The sequence below is a fragment of the Mirounga leonina genome, unplaced genomic scaffold (genome assembly GCF_011800145.1).
Source record: "Mirounga leonina isolate KUSES-001 unplaced genomic scaffold, KU_Mleo_1.0 Mir_117, whole genome shotgun sequence".
NCBI lineage: Eukaryota > Metazoa > Chordata > Mammalia > Carnivora > Phocidae > Mirounga > Mirounga leonina.
Window position 1 is genome coordinate 4,926,767 of NW_023270274.1, and position 17,618 is coordinate 4,944,384.

Here is a 17,618-nt window from a genome sequence, read left to right on the forward strand (position 1 = left end):
ATTCCCAGAGGGGAGTTCACCGGAGGTATTGGTGGGGGGGTTGCTGGCAGACCATCGATTCAGGCAGACCATGGAGTCAATGAGCAGGGTCTCCTTACACCCTGTCCCTGGAAGACAAGGAATGAACTATGCATTTGATTCTAGGATGCTGATTGACCTTTCAGTCCCTCTGTGGGCAGAATTAATTCTCCCTGATTTTGGAACAGGAGAGAAAGACTAGCTCTTGCCCAATAAAACATAAATCAACAAATGAACATAAGTAAAACATAAATCAAAACATGAACTTTCAAACGGTAACATCCAGCCTATTACTGGCTGGTAGCTGGAGTGCAGTGGAAAAGCACAGGGTGGATTTTGGAACGTTATTTACCCCACTAACCATATTTCTTTTACTAAAAAATGAATATGAGCATGCTTAATGTGCCAAGTTCTTTTGAGAGTTATATAAGTTAATGTACTCAAAAATGCCAGGATGCTCGCCAGCACCATGGAGAGCTTTGTAGAACGAAGAGGTTATGCATGTTGTTTTCCTCCACTGACCCAATCTTACTCCTTGTTCATATTGCCCCTCTAAGTCAATGCGGGTCAAAGCTTTGCAGCCTTCCCAACAAGGGCCCTGGAGTCCCAGGAATCATTTCTGTTTCCATATTCCATGCCTATGCTCCATGCCTAAATCCTGTGGGTTCTAGTTCAGATAGATCTCCTAACTTGATCCATGGACTCTGTTCCCACTATCAGCTTCCCAGTTGAGTTTTAGGCCCTCGGTTATCTCATGCCCAAGCATTATCTCCTGTCCACCCAGTTACAGCTGCCATCAGTCTCCTACTCTGGTTCATTCTTTTTATTTTTGTTTTTCTTAGTAGGCTTTATTTTTTTGAGCAGTTTCAGGTTCATAGCAAAATGGAACAGAAGGTACAGAGATTTCCCGTCTACCTCCTGCCGCTGAACATACACAGCCTCCGGGTCATTTCTACTTTTTCCACCTGGGGTACATTTGTTCCAATTGATAAAACCACACTGACACATTATCACCACCCAAAGTTTACACTGGAGTTCCCTCTAGGTGTTGTACATTTTGCGGGTTTGGACAAATGTATAGTGACATGTATCTACCATTACTGTATCATACGGAGTAGTTTCATTGTCCTAAGAAGTCCTCTGTGCTCTGCTTATTCCTCTCTCCTTTACCCTCTCCCACAAACCCTGGAAACCACGGACCTTTTTATTATGGCTATAGTTTTGCCTTTTCTAGAATGTCATATAGTTGGAACCATACCATACGTAGCCTTTTCAGATTGGCTTCTTTTACTTAGTATATACATTTAAAGTTTCTCCATGTCTTTTCATGGCTTGATGGCTCATTTATTTTTAGGGCTGAAAAATATTCCACTGTCTGAATAGACCACAATTCCTTTATCCATCTGCTTACTGCAAGACATCTTGGTTGCTTCCAGGTATGTCAGTTATGAATAAAGTGGCCTATAAACATTCACGTGTAGCTTTCTGTGTGGGCCTAAGTTTTCAGTTTCGTTGGGTAAATACCAAGGAGCCCAATTACTGGATCATATGGTAAGAATGTGTTTACTTTTATAAGAAACCACCAAAGTGTTTTTCCAAGTGGCTGCACCATTTTGCATTCCCACCAGCAATGACTGAGAGTTTCTCTTACTCCACATCTTTGTCAGCATTTGATGTCTGTGTTCCAGATTATGGCCACTCTAATCCTATGTAGTGCTATCTTGTTGTTTTAATTTGCATTTCCCTCATGACATATGACGTGGAGCATTGTTTCAGATGCCATCTGTGTATCTTCTTCGCTGAGGTGTCTTTATAGGTCTTTGGCCCATTTTTCAAATTTTCAAATTTATTTTTTATTTTCTTAACAGGAGAAAAGGTATACAAATTTATTAATTTTTACCGTTACATGGATGAGCCGTCACAGGGAAAACAAGTGAAAATCCCCTTCGGCCCATTTTTTAATCTCACTGTTTGCTTTCTCATTGTTGAGTGTTCAGAGTTCTTTGTATATTTTGGATAATTGTCCTTTATCAGGTAAATCTCTTGCAAATATTTTCTCCCAGTCTGTGCTTTATATTTTCTTCCTCTTGACAATGTCTTTCACAGAGCAGATGCTCTTAGTTTCTATGAAGTCCCTGTTACAGATTCTCTCTTTCGTGGATCATACTTTTAATGCTGTATCTCAAGGGTCATTGCCATTCTCAAGGCCATCTACATTTTCTCCTGTGTTGTCTTCTAGGAGTTTTAGGCTCTTGTGTTTTATGTGTAGGTGTGTGATCCACTTTGAGTAAATTTTTGTGAAGGGTGCAAGGTCTGTGTCTAGATTTGTTTTCTTGCATGTGCATGTCCAGCTCTTCTAGAACCATTTGTTAAAAAAGACTATTTTTCTTCATTATATTGTCTTCTGCTTATTTTGGATTTAATTTGCTCTTCTTTCCCCTAGTTTCTCTAAAGTGGAAGCTTAGATTATATATATATATATATAATATTTGTTTGTTTTCTAATATATGCATTCAGTACTATAAATTTCTTTTAAAAAATGCTTTTTCTGCACCCAACAAATTGTGAGATTTCATTTTTGACCCTTGTGTTATTTAGAAGTGTTTTGTTCCTGGGTGATGGACACTGGGGAGGGTATGTGCTATGGTGAGCACTATGAATTGTGTAATAAGACTGATGAATCACAGACCTGTACCCCTGAAACAAATAATGCACTATATGTTAATAAAAATAAATTATAAAAAATAAAAAAATAGGAGTGTTTTGTTTAATCTCTAAGTATTAGGGGATTTTCCAGCTATCTTTCTATTACCACAATTCCATTGTGGTCTGAAAGCAGGCATCATATTATTTCTATTCTTTTAAATCTGTTAAGGTGTGTTTTATGGCCCAGATGTGGCTTATCTTGGTGAATGTTCCTTGTGAGCTTGATTTTATGTAGTTTGAAACCAATTGTAGGGTTGGTTTTTTGGTTTTTGTTTTTGTTTTTAGCACTTACCCTGCTTAGTGCTCTCTGATCCTCCTGGATCTCTAGTTTGATGACATTAATTTGGTGGAAATTCCCAGTCATTATTATTCCAAATATTTCTTCTGTTTCTTTCTCTTTCTTCTGCTTCCCGTTATGCTTATATCTGCCTTTTGTAGTTTTCTCACCAGAGTTAGATCTTCTGTTTGCTTTTTTTCAGTCTTTTTTCTCTTTGCCTTTTAGTTTTGGAAGTTTCTGTTGAGATATCAGAAAGCTCAGAGATTCTTTCCTGAGCCATGTCCAATCTACTAATAAGCTTATCAAGAGGTTTTTCGTACCTGTTATAGTATTTTGATTTGGGGCATTTCTTTCTGATTCTTTCTTAGAATATCCACCTCTCTGTGTACATACTGTTTTCTTTATCTATTTAGATTAATCAAAGTTATTTTAAGTGCCCCGTCTGGCAGTTCCAACTTCCCTGCCATATTGAGTGTATTTATGATGCTTGCTCTGTCTCTTCAAACTGTTTTTCGCCTATTAGTATGCCTTGTAACTTTTTCTTGGTAGCCAACCTTGACGTCTTGAATACGCAGAACTGCTATAAATAGGCCTCCAGTAATGGTGGTGAGATGTGGGGATGGGCCAGTATTCTCTGGTCCTATGTAAGGTCTCAGTCTTGGTAAGCCTGTGCCTCTGGATTATGAACTTCACATTAGCTTCTCAGTTTTTCTGTTTTCTTCCCCCACCCCTTTAGGTGGGACAGGGTGGTTAGAGGGGGCCAGAATTGGGTATTTCTTAGGCTCTGACAAAAGCCCAGCAGGTTACATATTGTCTCCCGAGAGCAGACCTGGTGAAAAAGAACAGAATGCTCTGGCATATTGTAGCTCAAAATGATTATGTTTCTTCTCTCCCAGCCAAAAGTCCAATATTCACTCTGAGAACCTGATTGAGAGCTTCTGGAGTAAAACTCCAAACATGCGGAGACCCCTGTGTGCCTGGGTCCCCCTGGAGTTCTTATATCTCAGACACATCCACATTCATCAAGTACAGTTTGGGTTTTCCTGCTCTGACACGGTCCCGTGGAGGTTTCAGTACATTAGTCTCTGCTCCATTGGGTTGTGATTCTCTGCATTCACCTGTTTCTCCAACTTTGGAGGGGAGGGCACAGTTTACTCCGTGACCTCCTTCCCTTATGGATCTAAGAAGAGTTATTGATTTTTCAGTTTGTTCAGCTTCTTACCTATTGCTAGGGTGGAGTGGTGACTTCTAAGCTCCTCACTTGAGAACACGAAACCAGGCTGCTCCAGTCTTCATACATGTCGAGTCATTCCTTGGTTCTCGGTTGTCTTCAGGATGAGCGTCACCTGCCAGAGCAGGACACACATAACGGCTTCACTCTTAGTGTCTCCCTACTTCTCTAGCTTCCTGTTCCTGTGCTATATTCCCACCTCAGCCACAGCAGGCTTCTAGACCCTCCAAAAACAGGGGTCCTGTCTCTTATTCTCTCCCTTAGCAGGTGCCATTCCCTAAGTCCAAATGACCATTCCCCGCCCCTCTCTCCCTTTTGAGAATATACTCAAACTTTAAAATTTGTTAAAAAGACACCTCTTTTTTTTTTTTTTTCCTACAAACCATGCTATAATTAGGAGGCTTCTCCCTTGTTACCTTGTATCATTTGATCAGAGCACTTACACCATTTTATTTTAGGTATCTGCATCTTCCCTCTCCCAGTAGACTATGCTTTCCAAAATGGAGTGTCTCTAACTAATTCACTTGAATGAAGAAGTGGAAGAATCAACAGTTGGACATAAGAAGTTTGATTTTTTTGTCTCCAAAATCCTTTCCCTGATTTTTAAATTGGGTCCCTTAATGAGCCTTTAGAAATAACTCAGACAATATTCTATTTTCTGTATTTTCTCTTATTTAATGGGTATTACAATCGCTGGTATCATTTCTCTTCTAACCGTTTTATAATCATGATATTGCACAATTACACTGGCAACGTAATTGAGGCACCCGTCGACTCATGTAAAAATACTTAATATTGCCCCAAAGTGACAGCCGCTATCGTCACGGCCAACCTCCCACACTCCTTCCGTTCCTGGCGTTCCTTGTGGCCATTTGTATCTCATTATTTGAGACACAGAATGTGACGCTGTTCATATCTCATGTAACAAGCTCATGAGGTAGATATTATGACCACAGTTCTACAAACAAGATGGGTGAAGATCGGAAGATTCAAAAGGTCTTTGCAGCTGCCGAGCCCGTGAGTGACACAGTCAAGTACAGAACTTGTCGCCCCAAACCCATGTGCTGCAGACATTTGCTTCACACTGTGGGGCCTTTCTGCTTGGCCCTCCTTCATCTTTATTAATGTTCTATTCTTCCACAAACACGTTCTAACCTCTATTCCTTAGACTTCCGGCTTTTTGTGGACAGTGATACTTTCCCTGTTTCGTCCACTCCTTTTACCCATTTTTGTTTTCCTATTTTTCAAACTCCTCTGATAATTTTCTCTAATTTTTTTTTCCTCACTTCCTTCTATGTCCCCTGTTCAGGTCTGTTTAGGTAACAAATTACGGAACCTAGGTATAAAAAGTAGCAGTTTTTTTCACTTGTTCATTATTAATTGTGGCGTCAACCTCCAGAGATGACTAAGGTAAGGCTCTTACGTCATTTAATTAAAAACTATAGGAGAATACTCTGAAATACCATGTTGCAAAACACCACACTCCATAAAATCATCCTCATTTTGGTTTCTTGCACAATTTCATTTTATTCTTGTCATGGAGGGATGGTGCCCAATGGGGTGTGGAGTTTACCTCGACAAGAGAGCCAGGCTGCATACAAACAGGGTGACCTGCACCCCGAGTCGCAAAGGAGGCCTTCGCCTCTATTTAAAGGAGAATTTCAAACGGTCGCTCGTAAAGTACATGGGAGCTTTTATCCCTCAGAAACGTGAACTTCCCTTCTATTTTGGGAGATCACGAAATCTTCTCCTGTTCCCTTCCTGAGGTGTGTGTAAAATGAGTTCTCTTATCAGTTCTGCCTGCCCAAGAGAGATAATTTAGTGACAGAACAGAGAGCGTCCTTGTGTGATTTCTACCCGGTTTCCTTTGCAAATGCAGCATGTGATTTCACGGACTTTTTATTTTTTATTTTTTTACTAGAAGTTGCTGAATTTGAATGAGCTACAGCCCCTCTTTTTAATAGACTGTATCAAGAATGTTTAAATTCCATGGCATTGGTGGAAGCGCACATTATGTCTGAGGACAAGGCCTAGGAGCATTTGGAGTGTTATCAGCATCTTTAAATAGGTATTGGGTTTGAAGATAGAGCGTGTGATGAAAGAAAGCCAGACCCTAGCCGGTTATTTAGCTTTCAGTTCTGAGGGATCTGTCATTGCTTGCCTCTGTAAACCCACCTAATGTGATTTATCTGATCCATTTCAATGCAAGGGAATGAAATGGCTCCTGTTAGCAACCAGTACAGAGACAGCAGTTATAGACCCACAAGGCGGTGCTGCTCAAACATCCAGGCTAAGCACTTTTTAAATTAGCACTTTAATCTTGTTAGTGGCCTGTAAATGAGAACTCTCTCGGCAATCAGATGCTCACAAACAGGGCCATTTCCCCCAGACCAATGATGTTGAGAAGACTGGCTGTCTTGCTAAGGAGGATTGACTCTGTGGCAGGGTTTTAACAGATAGCCAAATGTACCACAGCGACTCTTCCTTTGGGAGCGTGTGGTTTGACAGTCTGGGGGCGACTTGTGTTGCCACCCGTCACCCCTACCACCCTCTCGTACTGCTATTTCCTTCCACGGCTCTGTCCCCGACGTCTGTGATCTCCCCTAGGGCAGGGAGGTGGGACACTCGAGAGGACCCAGGAGCGTGTTGGGGGCGGATAGAAACCAGGTAACCTCACTGCAGGTGGCGGAAGCCCCCACACCTTCTTTGGGAGTGGAGCCTATTATGTTCCATGCTCTCCAGTGTCTTTGAGTTGAGTGATTAAACCATGCTTCTGCCCTAAAGTCTTCATTTTCTCCAGTCCCCAGCCTGTGCTTTTGGGCTTCTGATGCCCTGCTTGCTTTTGCGGGGCCGTTCCCTTGGGGGTCCTGTGTATGCTCACATCACAGTTGTGATGACTTCTGGCTGACTGACCTCGTGGGCCATGAACTTACCCCTCATATGTCTTTGAAAAACACCTGCTTCCGTGTACTTCTGCCTTATCACTCACATGTGGCCCACAGCATCATCTGGTTCCTAAATTTGGCTGATCAGAAGCGTCACCTGGGGAACTTTCCAAAAATAGATTCCATGACCCTATCTCAGTTCTGCTGAATTTGAATGAAAGATGGAATGTGGGGATGTGCACATTTTTTTTTTTTTTGAGTAACTTTCAAAGTGAACCCTATAATCAGCCAGGTCGGGGAGCTACTCACTGGGGTCAACGCCTTTAGAATCTCCCTGTCTAAGCCCAGCTGTGGGTACAGCTGAAGGGAGATGCTGGGAAGGGCCTCACAGTCTGACCAACTATTGGAAGGAAGACCTCAGTACCTTGTCTGCTCAGTGAGCAGATGGCAGAGTCGGCAGGCTATCCTGAAGGACTCAAACAATGACCTCGTTTCTAGTCCAGGTTTAGGGAGGGGGCGAACAATCTCCCACCTTTGAAAGAAACCTCAGACCTGCCTGAAGGGCCTGGAACACTCTTCAGCTGAAACCTTGTATCCCACACTCATTTTAACATATATCTTTGATCATTATCCAAGAATTATGTGAAAATATACTTGTTAAAAATAGCAACGCCCAAGTATATAAAGGAATCAGTAAATAACCTCTTCTACATGGCAATTCTGGTCACTCCCTAAGTAAACCAGGTAATTTGCTGGATGTTTCTACCCTTGTAGACCCCACTACATACATATGTGGGGAGAGAGACAAAGACAGTGACAGAGAGAGACAGAGGCATGTGTAACCATAGCAAGTTTCTCATTGCTTCCATGACTTAGTTTCCTTATCCAGAGGATTAATAGTAGCACCTTCCTGACACAGCTGTGAGGAGAATTAAATGAGTTAATATTTGTAAAGCTCTTGGACCAGTGCCTGGAAGACAGTAAGCACTGTCTGTAACTGTGGTTAATCAGCAAACATGGACATGGCCGTATACTTTCAATATGCAATAGACCCAGGCTGATGGCTTACAGTTTTTCGCTTAATATTATATCTTGGAGGGGCGTCTGGGTGGCTCAGTCGGTTAAGCATCTGCCTTCGGCTCAGGTCATGATCCCAGGGTCCTGGGATTGAGCCCCGCATCGGGCTCCCTGCTCAGAGGGGAGTCTGCTTCTCCCTCTCCCTTTGTGCTTTCCCTCTCTCATTCTCCTCCCCCAATAAATAAATAAAATCTTCAAAAAGAAAAAATATGTCTTGGAGCTCTTTCTGTGCTAGTACACACAAATATATCATAATTTTATAACAGCCTCATAGTATTGTATGGATGGACTTCAATAATATCCTTTGGTGGCCAATTGTCCTGTCTTCAAGGATCAGCGTTTTTGAAATACTGCAATCCATAATGAAAAAAATACATATATTTGCATAAACAGGGAAAAATCTGGAGAATAAAAAGCTTGAATTGTTGAGGGGGTCTGCAGATTTTCAGACTTGAGAGATAATGACAAATGTCCAGGCCAAGGCTGTCCTCATCCAGCCCCTCGACAGTGGTGCATGAGGAGACCCATTCCCTCCACAGTAACATGCTGGATCTGGCAAACTTTGAAATCAAATCTGCGCGGATGGGCGGTATGGGAGGAGGCCTCAGATAGAACTCTGTCGCAGACCAGTCGGAGTGCAGGTGCAGCCCTCCGTGCGGCGGGGGGAAGGACCGCCACCTGATCCCAAGGTTGCCGGGCCACGAAGCATGACGTGGCCAAGTCCCAGTAACAACAGCATTGGATACTTACTAGGAATCAGTTCACTTTGTTTCTCTTCATTCCATTTGAACCTTATTCCCAGCATGTAGTTTTGAGTCTGGGAACCTCCCTGCATGCTGCGAAGATGAATACGCCACACAATTGTATCCAAATGCATGAGCAAAACAACCCTGTCTAATAAAGTTCTCAGAATTAGCATTTCTGTTTTGGAGACTGCCAAACCCAATGATTTTAGTGTTGGCATCTCTATCAGTGATATCTTTTCCTGACAGTGATTATAATATTGAGCCAATTGCTTCTTGAGGACAGAGAGATAGAATTAGATATAGAAAATAGCATTGACTTCCCATCCTATGCAAAAGCTCTTAGGGTCTGTTATGGACGATTTAGTGCAGCGGGCACTTCACTGGTCTCAGTGTGATGGACGGCTGGGGTGCGTGCGAAGGACCGACCAACTCGGAGCCCCGCATTGCTGGCTCACACCCCCACACCTGCACGGACAAGCTGACCACTGGAACATTCCCTTAATCTCTCCAAGTTGTACTTTCCTCATTTATAAAATAAGGGAAAGAATACACATGTCCAAGTGGAGTTGGGCAGACTGACAAAATAGAAGAAACAAGCACCTTGCTGAGTCTCAGGATAAACACGGGAGGAATGTTACCCAGTCTTACACCTTAGTTACAGATGCAGCTCAGGATCTTGGGTGTCTTGTTCTAGGTCAGGTCACCAATCAATGACGACACAGGGACAAGAACACAGGACATCTAACTTCTGGCGAGGTGCTCCTACCATCGAGCTACATGCACTCAGAAACGCCGTTCTTCAGTGGAAACCCAGCAAGACTGGCAGGCACCTTTCTTGTCTCTGTCGTGAAGCTAGCAGTTCCAGAATATATCTGCAAACCACTCTTGCAGTTTCAGGACCAAATAATATTTTAGCATAATTATATTCATATAAGAATGTTAATGACTATCATTAAAGCAAACCGATAATCCAAGTTCTAATAATTATATTACAATTAACTAAATATCCTAATCAAAACCAAATGTGCAGGGGAAGACCTCCATCAGGTGAGGAAGATGCACGGTTCTAGTTTAAAAGCACAACCTTGGACCCGGAGGCTCCCGTGTGATTACGTGTCTGTGCCCCATGGAGCTTTAGACCTACTAGAAGCAAGACCAGATAATGAGACTTTGCTCTTCCTCTACAACTTTTCCTTTAAAACCCAGGTTGGAATTTTAAGTTGAAACCCTCTTCAGTGCTTCCCTGGGGGACCTGCCTCTTGGTGTTATAGCCAAACTGAACACTAGATGTCACTGTGTTGCAACAAAATTTGGATTTTGAATGCATTTTTATGTGGCTGTAAATAAGGTGTTCTTTAGGACCAAAAAAAAAAAAAAAAAAAAAAAGTGACCTGCCTTTTGAAAGGACCAGTCTTTCTCAGTGGTCTCCTAAACGGTCATTTGGGCAAAGTATAAGGTTTACTTATCAGCTATGGAGATTTCAAATAAACGCATGCATAAAATGTGTGTATATTTGACATAACAGTGACTTCAATATATTCTAATATCCATTTTTTTCATGGCTTTGTGCCATAGGGTTGAGAGCATTGTAGACTGAAATCTGTAAGGCAGTGATTCCCGGGCTCCGCTCTCAGCCCCAAGTTGTCTCCTGACTCCCCACTTCTCATCGCAAACTCATTACCACTCATGTCTTCTCATCACTTGCTTCTCCATCTCCCCAGCCTCTCGTCAACGGCAGGGCCATAAAACCAGGGTCATGATGTAAAATATCTGGATGATTTTTGCCTTTTCTGCCCCTGAGTTGTCAAATCCAGCAAGTCGCCAAGACCCGACTTTGATCTCTAAAATCCTAACAAGACACTCTCCCTGCCTTAGTTCAGAAATGCATATTTTTCATTCTTGCAACATCAATCTCCTAACGGGTTTCTCAAATTCAAGTTCTTCTGTCTTCATTTAAGGAAACAAAACAAAATATAACAACAACATCCTCTATCTAAGCAGTAGATCCAGGCTCCCAGCCTGGGGGCAACCTGGTCACTAGCTGGTTTCCTGCTTGTTTTTGAGGACTTCTTCCATTTTATGCAGGCACTGCCATCCCTGTCCAGAAAGTCTTTAGTTCTTTCTCCAGCTGACTATTCTGTTCCTGCATCTGTGCATTCTTCATCAAAGCACCCCCCCTTTAATTTTTGCGTCCCACATTCTAATTATTTCTTTATAAGTTTATCTTCCCTTTAGCTCATGTATATGTCATAGGAAAGAATGTCTCTTCCTCTTTGTTATCTTGATAATGCCCCATTTATGGTAGGGGAGTGAAGGTATAAATGGCATTTTTATAGAACATATAATACTTTCCTCTAGTTTTGAATTTGTTAATTAAAATTTAACCGAATGTGGAAGTGGAGATTTCAGTTGAGGCACTAACAGATGGACAGATGTCATATTCCAGAACGAGGTGCAAGATCTTGAGGCTGGATCTCAGAAAGCAGAAGAGAAAACCAATCTGCATGACTCAACAGCCCTCACCCATCTGATGATCTGAGGAGTTTAGAAGAAGCTGGAGTGGGGGCAAGATTTGTCTAGTGGGAGTTTTGATGTCCCACGAAGAATGAGGGACATTCCCTTGTATTGCAAGTCAAAGAAAAGGTACTTAAGGGAAATCGCTTGGAAGCCTGGGTATCTGTGGCTTGTATTTTCGCCGACACACTACGCTAGCCCCTGGCTCCCTCCTGAAGGACTCTGGGGCAGGAGTGCTACTGTGAAAGCTGAGTGAAGGGGAGGCTGGCCCTCCAGGCAAAGGACGTGTGATTATTCTTCACAAGCCAGGCATGGGCAGTGAGCAAGACGGCAGATGTGTTAGACTCACCACTGTCTTAGCCTGTTTGAGGGGGAAAGAAGACTTGCCCCAAGGGTACCCTGATGCCAGGGTGCTGAGGAAGGAAACAAAGTGGCCATCAGGCATGGCACACCCCTTGTTCAGCTGCTCTCAGCTCCCCACCCACCCCGCGCTATGCTCTGTGATGCCAGGGCTGGGCTGCAAGCACCTTTCTCCTTTGCCAGGCCGGCCTCCTGAGCCATCCTGCACAGGTGTTGGCGCGGGGGGACAGCAAGGCTGGAGGAGCGTGGGGCCCCATTCTCTTTCTCTTGCACAACTGTTCATGGCAGTGGCTTACACTGCAGGCTGCTTCTCTCTGCAGTGACTGGTGGTCACCGCTTTATTTCCGTTTCTGGTTCTGTCCACATTTCCAGAACCAGCCCCAGCACTCTCTCCCTAAGCAGCACTCCTTCTTCCAAGGTCTGAGTCCCAGCTGCCTGGGGTCCTGCCTTCAGCTTCTGAACCATCAGCACCAGTGGGCAGCACCCTCCTCCCAGGCTGGGATCCAGCTCTGGGAGGGTCCTCCTCCAAGCCTCCACGTTCTCATAACCCTACCCCTTCCCGGCAGGGACCTGGGGGATGGCAGTGGCGGCCCGTTGCCTGGACCCAGGGCAGATCACCCTCACACCAACGACAGCTCTGGGACTCCAATGTCCTTATTTGTCTTTAAGTTGTCTGATGCTTTTCTAGCCCATTCCCTAGATAAATTCTCTCTGTTAAAATAACCAGTGAGTTTCCGCTTTCCTGTCTGGAGCCTGATTTATAAAAAGGGAGCTACATTTTCCACATCCAGAGCACTGCAGGTAAGGAGCGCCAAGACAAGGAGAGATTGTGAAGACCCGAAAAAAGCACCTCCGGGGAGAGAGGGTCAGTTTTACACACCTGCTGTGCCAGAGTGAATTTGAGGAGTAGGAACCTTCATCCACCACCCCCTTCCCAAACTCCCTAACCCTGAAGGGCCAGGTATTAGTGTCTGTAGCATAAGAGCCTGCAAGCTGAGCCCGGGTAGAGAAGGGCTAAGGAGCCCACCCCTGGGCTGCAGGTCTCCCTGGGGATGATACCTTAACTTGGCTCACTTTCAGGGTTGGTTACGACATGGGACTGGACCCAGCCGTGATTTAACCCCTATATTTTTTGTGATATCAAGTAAGCTGATTCTTTGGCTTTCACTTAAAAGTGACCCAAAAAAAGTAAAAAAAAAAAAAAAAAAGACTGCCTTAAATTTCATGTAGGAACCAATGAAAGAACCAGCTCAGGAGCATTTTGAGGGAACATGGGACACAAACATGGCAGGCTCCATGACTGCAGTGGGAACTGCAGACAGGCGGTAAGCGAACGTGCAACAATAGGGTAAGCTGCCCAGTGCAGGCAAGCCTGTGGTTTGGCAGGAGCCCTTAAGAGCACCCGGCTCAGGACGCCAGCAGGAAGGAAAGCAGATGAATTTCTTTTTCTCCTCCAGCCGAATTACACCGCCTTGCTTGGGCCCAGCGCCTGAGTCACGTGCTCTCAGAGATTAGAGGACCTCTGTTGGAGAATTTACACATAACTGCATTTGTCACTCACCTTCCTGTCTACAACTCAGGACTGGAAACTCCCCAGGTCAAAGACGGTGTATGCTCACCGCTTATTCCTAGCAGGTGGCCTAAGGGCTGACAAATGCCAGGGCCTTGATACACAGTTGCTAAGCGATAAGTTTGTGGGACGAAAGACCTTGGAGAAGGACTACCTGATTCTGTAGTGGGGGGCCTGGAGGTGGGATTCAGGGGAATTATGAAAGTGACAGGGAAAGACCGTGAGCTTGCTTTGGGGCCCTCCGGGAGGCAGGGGGCCTAGGGGCACAGAAAGTGCCCTCCCGGACCGACCCGGGAGGGCGGTGGGGGCTGGGCCTGGGGCAGGGACCCCGGGGGTGGCGGTGGCGGCCCGAGAGGGCGCGTGTGCAGTGGGGGGAGGCCGGGGGCCGCCGGGGGGGGGGCTGCGGTGCAAGCTGCGCCCGGGGCTGGGCGTCCGCGTGCACGGTCGCGGCTGCAGCCCCCCGGGGGCGGCCCCTCTGCCGCCCTCCCTCCGGAACTGTCTCCCTGCCCCGCTCTCTGAAAGCCTTATTGATGGCTCCAAGTGGGCGCCTCGGCCCACGGTTTCCTCAGCCCCCCGAGCAGCCTGCACTTCCTCTGACGTGGCCTCTGTCTTCTGCCCTCCCCGGGAGCCCCGGGGCTTTTACATTTCAAATGCTCGACAGCTGGGTGAACGGCTGCTTCCGCCCAAGAAGGGCTCTTTGCATTTCACAAGGGCCGGCCAGGGGCGCCGGGCTATTTTCTCTCCAGCTGTGAGAGAGGCCTTTCAAGTGACTCGGAGAAGCTGCTGTCCACCTGCGGCCTCGCCCTCTCTCAGGCTCTGCATTTTAATCGGCGGCCGCTCACTGCCTCGTTTGTGGGCTCACGCAGATGCACCCCCGCCCCCGGCCTGCCCAGCATCCCCAGAGCCCTTCCGCCCGCTCGCTCGCTCGCTCGCTCGGGCAGGTGAGCCCGGGACTGATGTCACCGCGGGGGGCCCTCGCCTGTCCCAGGCCGCCGGCCGCCTCGGTGCCCTCTGCCGCCCCAGCCCGCAGCAGCCCTGCTCCGGGGGCACCCCAAGCAACAGGGCCTCTGTCAGGCTGCTGACAGCCAGGATTCGGCGCACCCCAGAGAAACGCGCCGGACCTCCCTGCCCCGGGGACACATGAGCCCGCACCAAGCCCGCGGGGGTCCTGAGTCCATCCGCAGCTGGACGGCTCTTGGGGGAACCCCGCTTCCACCCCCACCTCTGCTGTGCATTCCCCACTGGGTGCTTTTGTTCTCCCCGGTTCCTGTTTTGGAAAACCTTGTGTGTCATATACCATGACTGTCCCTGCCTGTCCAACCGACCCGTCTCCCCTGGGTCCTGGTTTACACGGCCTTGCCTTCCAAAGGCTTCTCTTTGACTAGCCAAGGTGTCTCTCCACGCCGTGCTGCTTCTCTCTAGAAAGAACAGCAAAGATTCACAATCACCGACTTTCCACTTTGTGCCAAGGGCTCGTGCCTTCCACATGTGTTCATCTCATTTAGTCCGTCAGCATCGGGATTGGCACCAACAGTCATTTTCCACACAGAACTAAGGCAGAAACTTGCCAGTGTTGGCCGGGCACGGGCAGGTCCATGACTGGTACCTGGCAGCCATGCCCCCTCCCCACGCTTCGTAGGGCCCTTGTCCTCCGTTTGGCTGATCTTCCCCTTCAGGCTAGAACCTCCCTGAGGACTGGACTCTGGTATCCTATATGTTTGTGGGCCCTGCCTATCCTTGCAGACATGAAGGGCTAAAAGGGACAGAAAGGGAATGGCTGGAAATATACTGAGCACCCCCACCATGTTGCGAACTATAGTCCAAGCTTCCGTGGGGAATATCTGATGTAACCCACCCAGACATCTAGCAAGGAGAGGTTCAATGTCTCCATTTCATTATGGTAAATAATATCTGGGTCGTGCTGGACGGTAGGAAGGGAAAATGTATTAAAGCTCCTATTCCTCACTTCTTGCGCCTTATATTGATCTAGTTCACGGGCTGCTCTCAAGGTTGGTTTCTTCAAGGGATGATGGACATGAACTACATCATCTCCTCCCCCTTTTCATCTAGAATGAGGCACCCCCAGCCTAGAAGCCCTAGTGGACTTTCTCTTATTTCAACATTGCTTTCATGCTCCTGAAACTTAGTTACTCACCGCAACTCAGTGAGACAATTATTGTTATCCTCAATTTACAAATAAGGAATCAAGAGAAAAGAATTAAAATGTTTAGTAAAACCAAAGAAGGACACAAACTCATTCTAGTACACTGGAGGTCTCAAACTCACAGTCCTAAAGTGGCCTAGTGATATATTATACTCGGACCGCATGGTATCTTCTTTCATAAATTTAAATTAATTAAAAGCATGTAAAAATTAGTTTACACTTTAAAAGTCCAGATGCCTGTCTCTCTGACCAAATAACAGGTGATCTAGCAACACTGGGGCTCCATTTGCTCATGGCAACCATCTGTTGATACTGATTAATTCCTGACCACTGTATTTCAGGGTGAGCTCTGCTCTTTTTTTTTTTTTTAAAGATTTTATTTATTTATCTGAGAGAGAGAGAGAATGAGAGAGAGCACATGAGAGGGGGGAGGGTCAGAGGGAGAAGCAGACTCCCCGCTGAGCAGGGAGCCCAATGCGGGACTCGATCCAGGGACTCCGGGATCATGACCTGAGCCGGAGGCAGTCGCTTAACGAACTGAGCCACCCAGGCGCCCGAGAGCTCTGCTCTTTATCAAACTTCATCTCCAGCCTGGTTTACTGACTCACAATATCTGTCAGGCTCCTGAAGGTATTGCCTTTGCCTCAAAAAGCTTCAAGAAACACCATCCCTGTCAGCGGAACAGTCTGTGATATGGAAACAGTTGTCTTTAAGGGATGGTAACAAGGCCTCATTCAGTCAGAATCTGTGGCCCATGTCTCTCGAGCTCTGCATTCTGACATAGATTTCAAAGATCCAGCAGGTAATTATGGGGATCTAAAGATGGTTAAACATCAAAAATCAATTAATTATTAGAAAACCACATAATCATTTCCATAGATTCAGAAAAAATAACTCGATAAAATTCAGCTCTCTTTCATGGAAAAAAAAATCCTCAGGAGTTGAACTGACAGTCTTAGCCATTGCAATATGAAAAGAAAAAAAGAAGAGAAAGGAAAGTTATTAGGATTTAAGTAATAGTGCTCACTTTGACAGCACATAGACTAAAGCTGGAACAAGACAGAGAAGATGAGTATGGCCCCTGAGCAAGGATGACACGCAAATTCACAAAGTGTTACGTATTTTTTTAAAAAGATTTAAGTAAGAGATAAAATTGCTCTCAAATGCAAATATAATATGTTTTTCATAGAAAATCCAATGTAATCTATAAACTATTAGTACTAATGAGCAACCGCATATACTCAATTCATTTATTTGACAAATATATATTCAGCGTGAGCGTGGCTATTCTTGGCATAGCAGATACAGCAGTGAGTAATAGAGAAAGTCCTGCCCTTGAGGAGCTCATCTTTTAATTTAAAAATATTTACAATATGTCTCACCTTCTAGAGAACAATAAAGCACAAGAGATTGATTGATGTATTCTTTTAAAAGCATGTGGTGGTGAAGGAAGTCCTCAGTATTAAGATGACATCTGAGTAGAGCCCTGAAGGAAGTAAGAGATCTAGTGGCTAGCTGGGGGAGATCACTGCAGCCTGGGGGGACAATGAGCACAAATGTTCTAAGTGAGAGCATGCTGGGCGTGCTGGTAAGTGCAAGGAAGTCAGTGACGCTGCATGAGCTATTGGGAGTACGAGGCCACGTAAGGCCGGGGAAGTAACATAGGGCCAGATGACAGAAGGCCCGTAGCTCCTGGAAAGATTGGGCTTTTACCCTGAGTGACATGGGGCTCCTGGAGGGTTTGAGGTAGAGTGTTGTCTTACGGGATCACCCTGTCTTCTCTGCTGAAATAGAGGGCAGTGAGTGCAGAAGCAAGGACATCAGTTAGGGGGTGACTTCAATGATTTGGGAGAGAAATGTCTGTGGCTTGGACTAGGAGTAATGCTGGAGGTGTGAGATATGGATAACTCCTGACTATTCTAAAGGAAGAGCTAACTGGCTTTGTAAGAGACTCAGTGTGGTACCTGAGTTTTTAACGTATAACCTGAAAGAATGGAATTTCTATTAACTAAGCTCCTGAAGACTGCAGCAAGGAGTAGGTTTGGAGGAGGTGGGGAATCAGGAACTTGA

At 45.5% G+C, this 17,618-nt stretch overlaps 1 non-coding gene across 1 annotated transcript; it reads left to right on the forward strand.

Annotated features, from left to right (window-relative positions):
* The first annotated feature begins 16,567 nt into the window (after positions 1-16,567).
* On the forward strand, positions 16,568-16,674 carry LOC118007313. The gene has a single exon (XR_004678373.1). It is a non-coding gene; the product is annotated as a U6 spliceosomal RNA (small nuclear RNA).
* Positions 16,675-17,618: the final 944 nt, after the last annotated feature.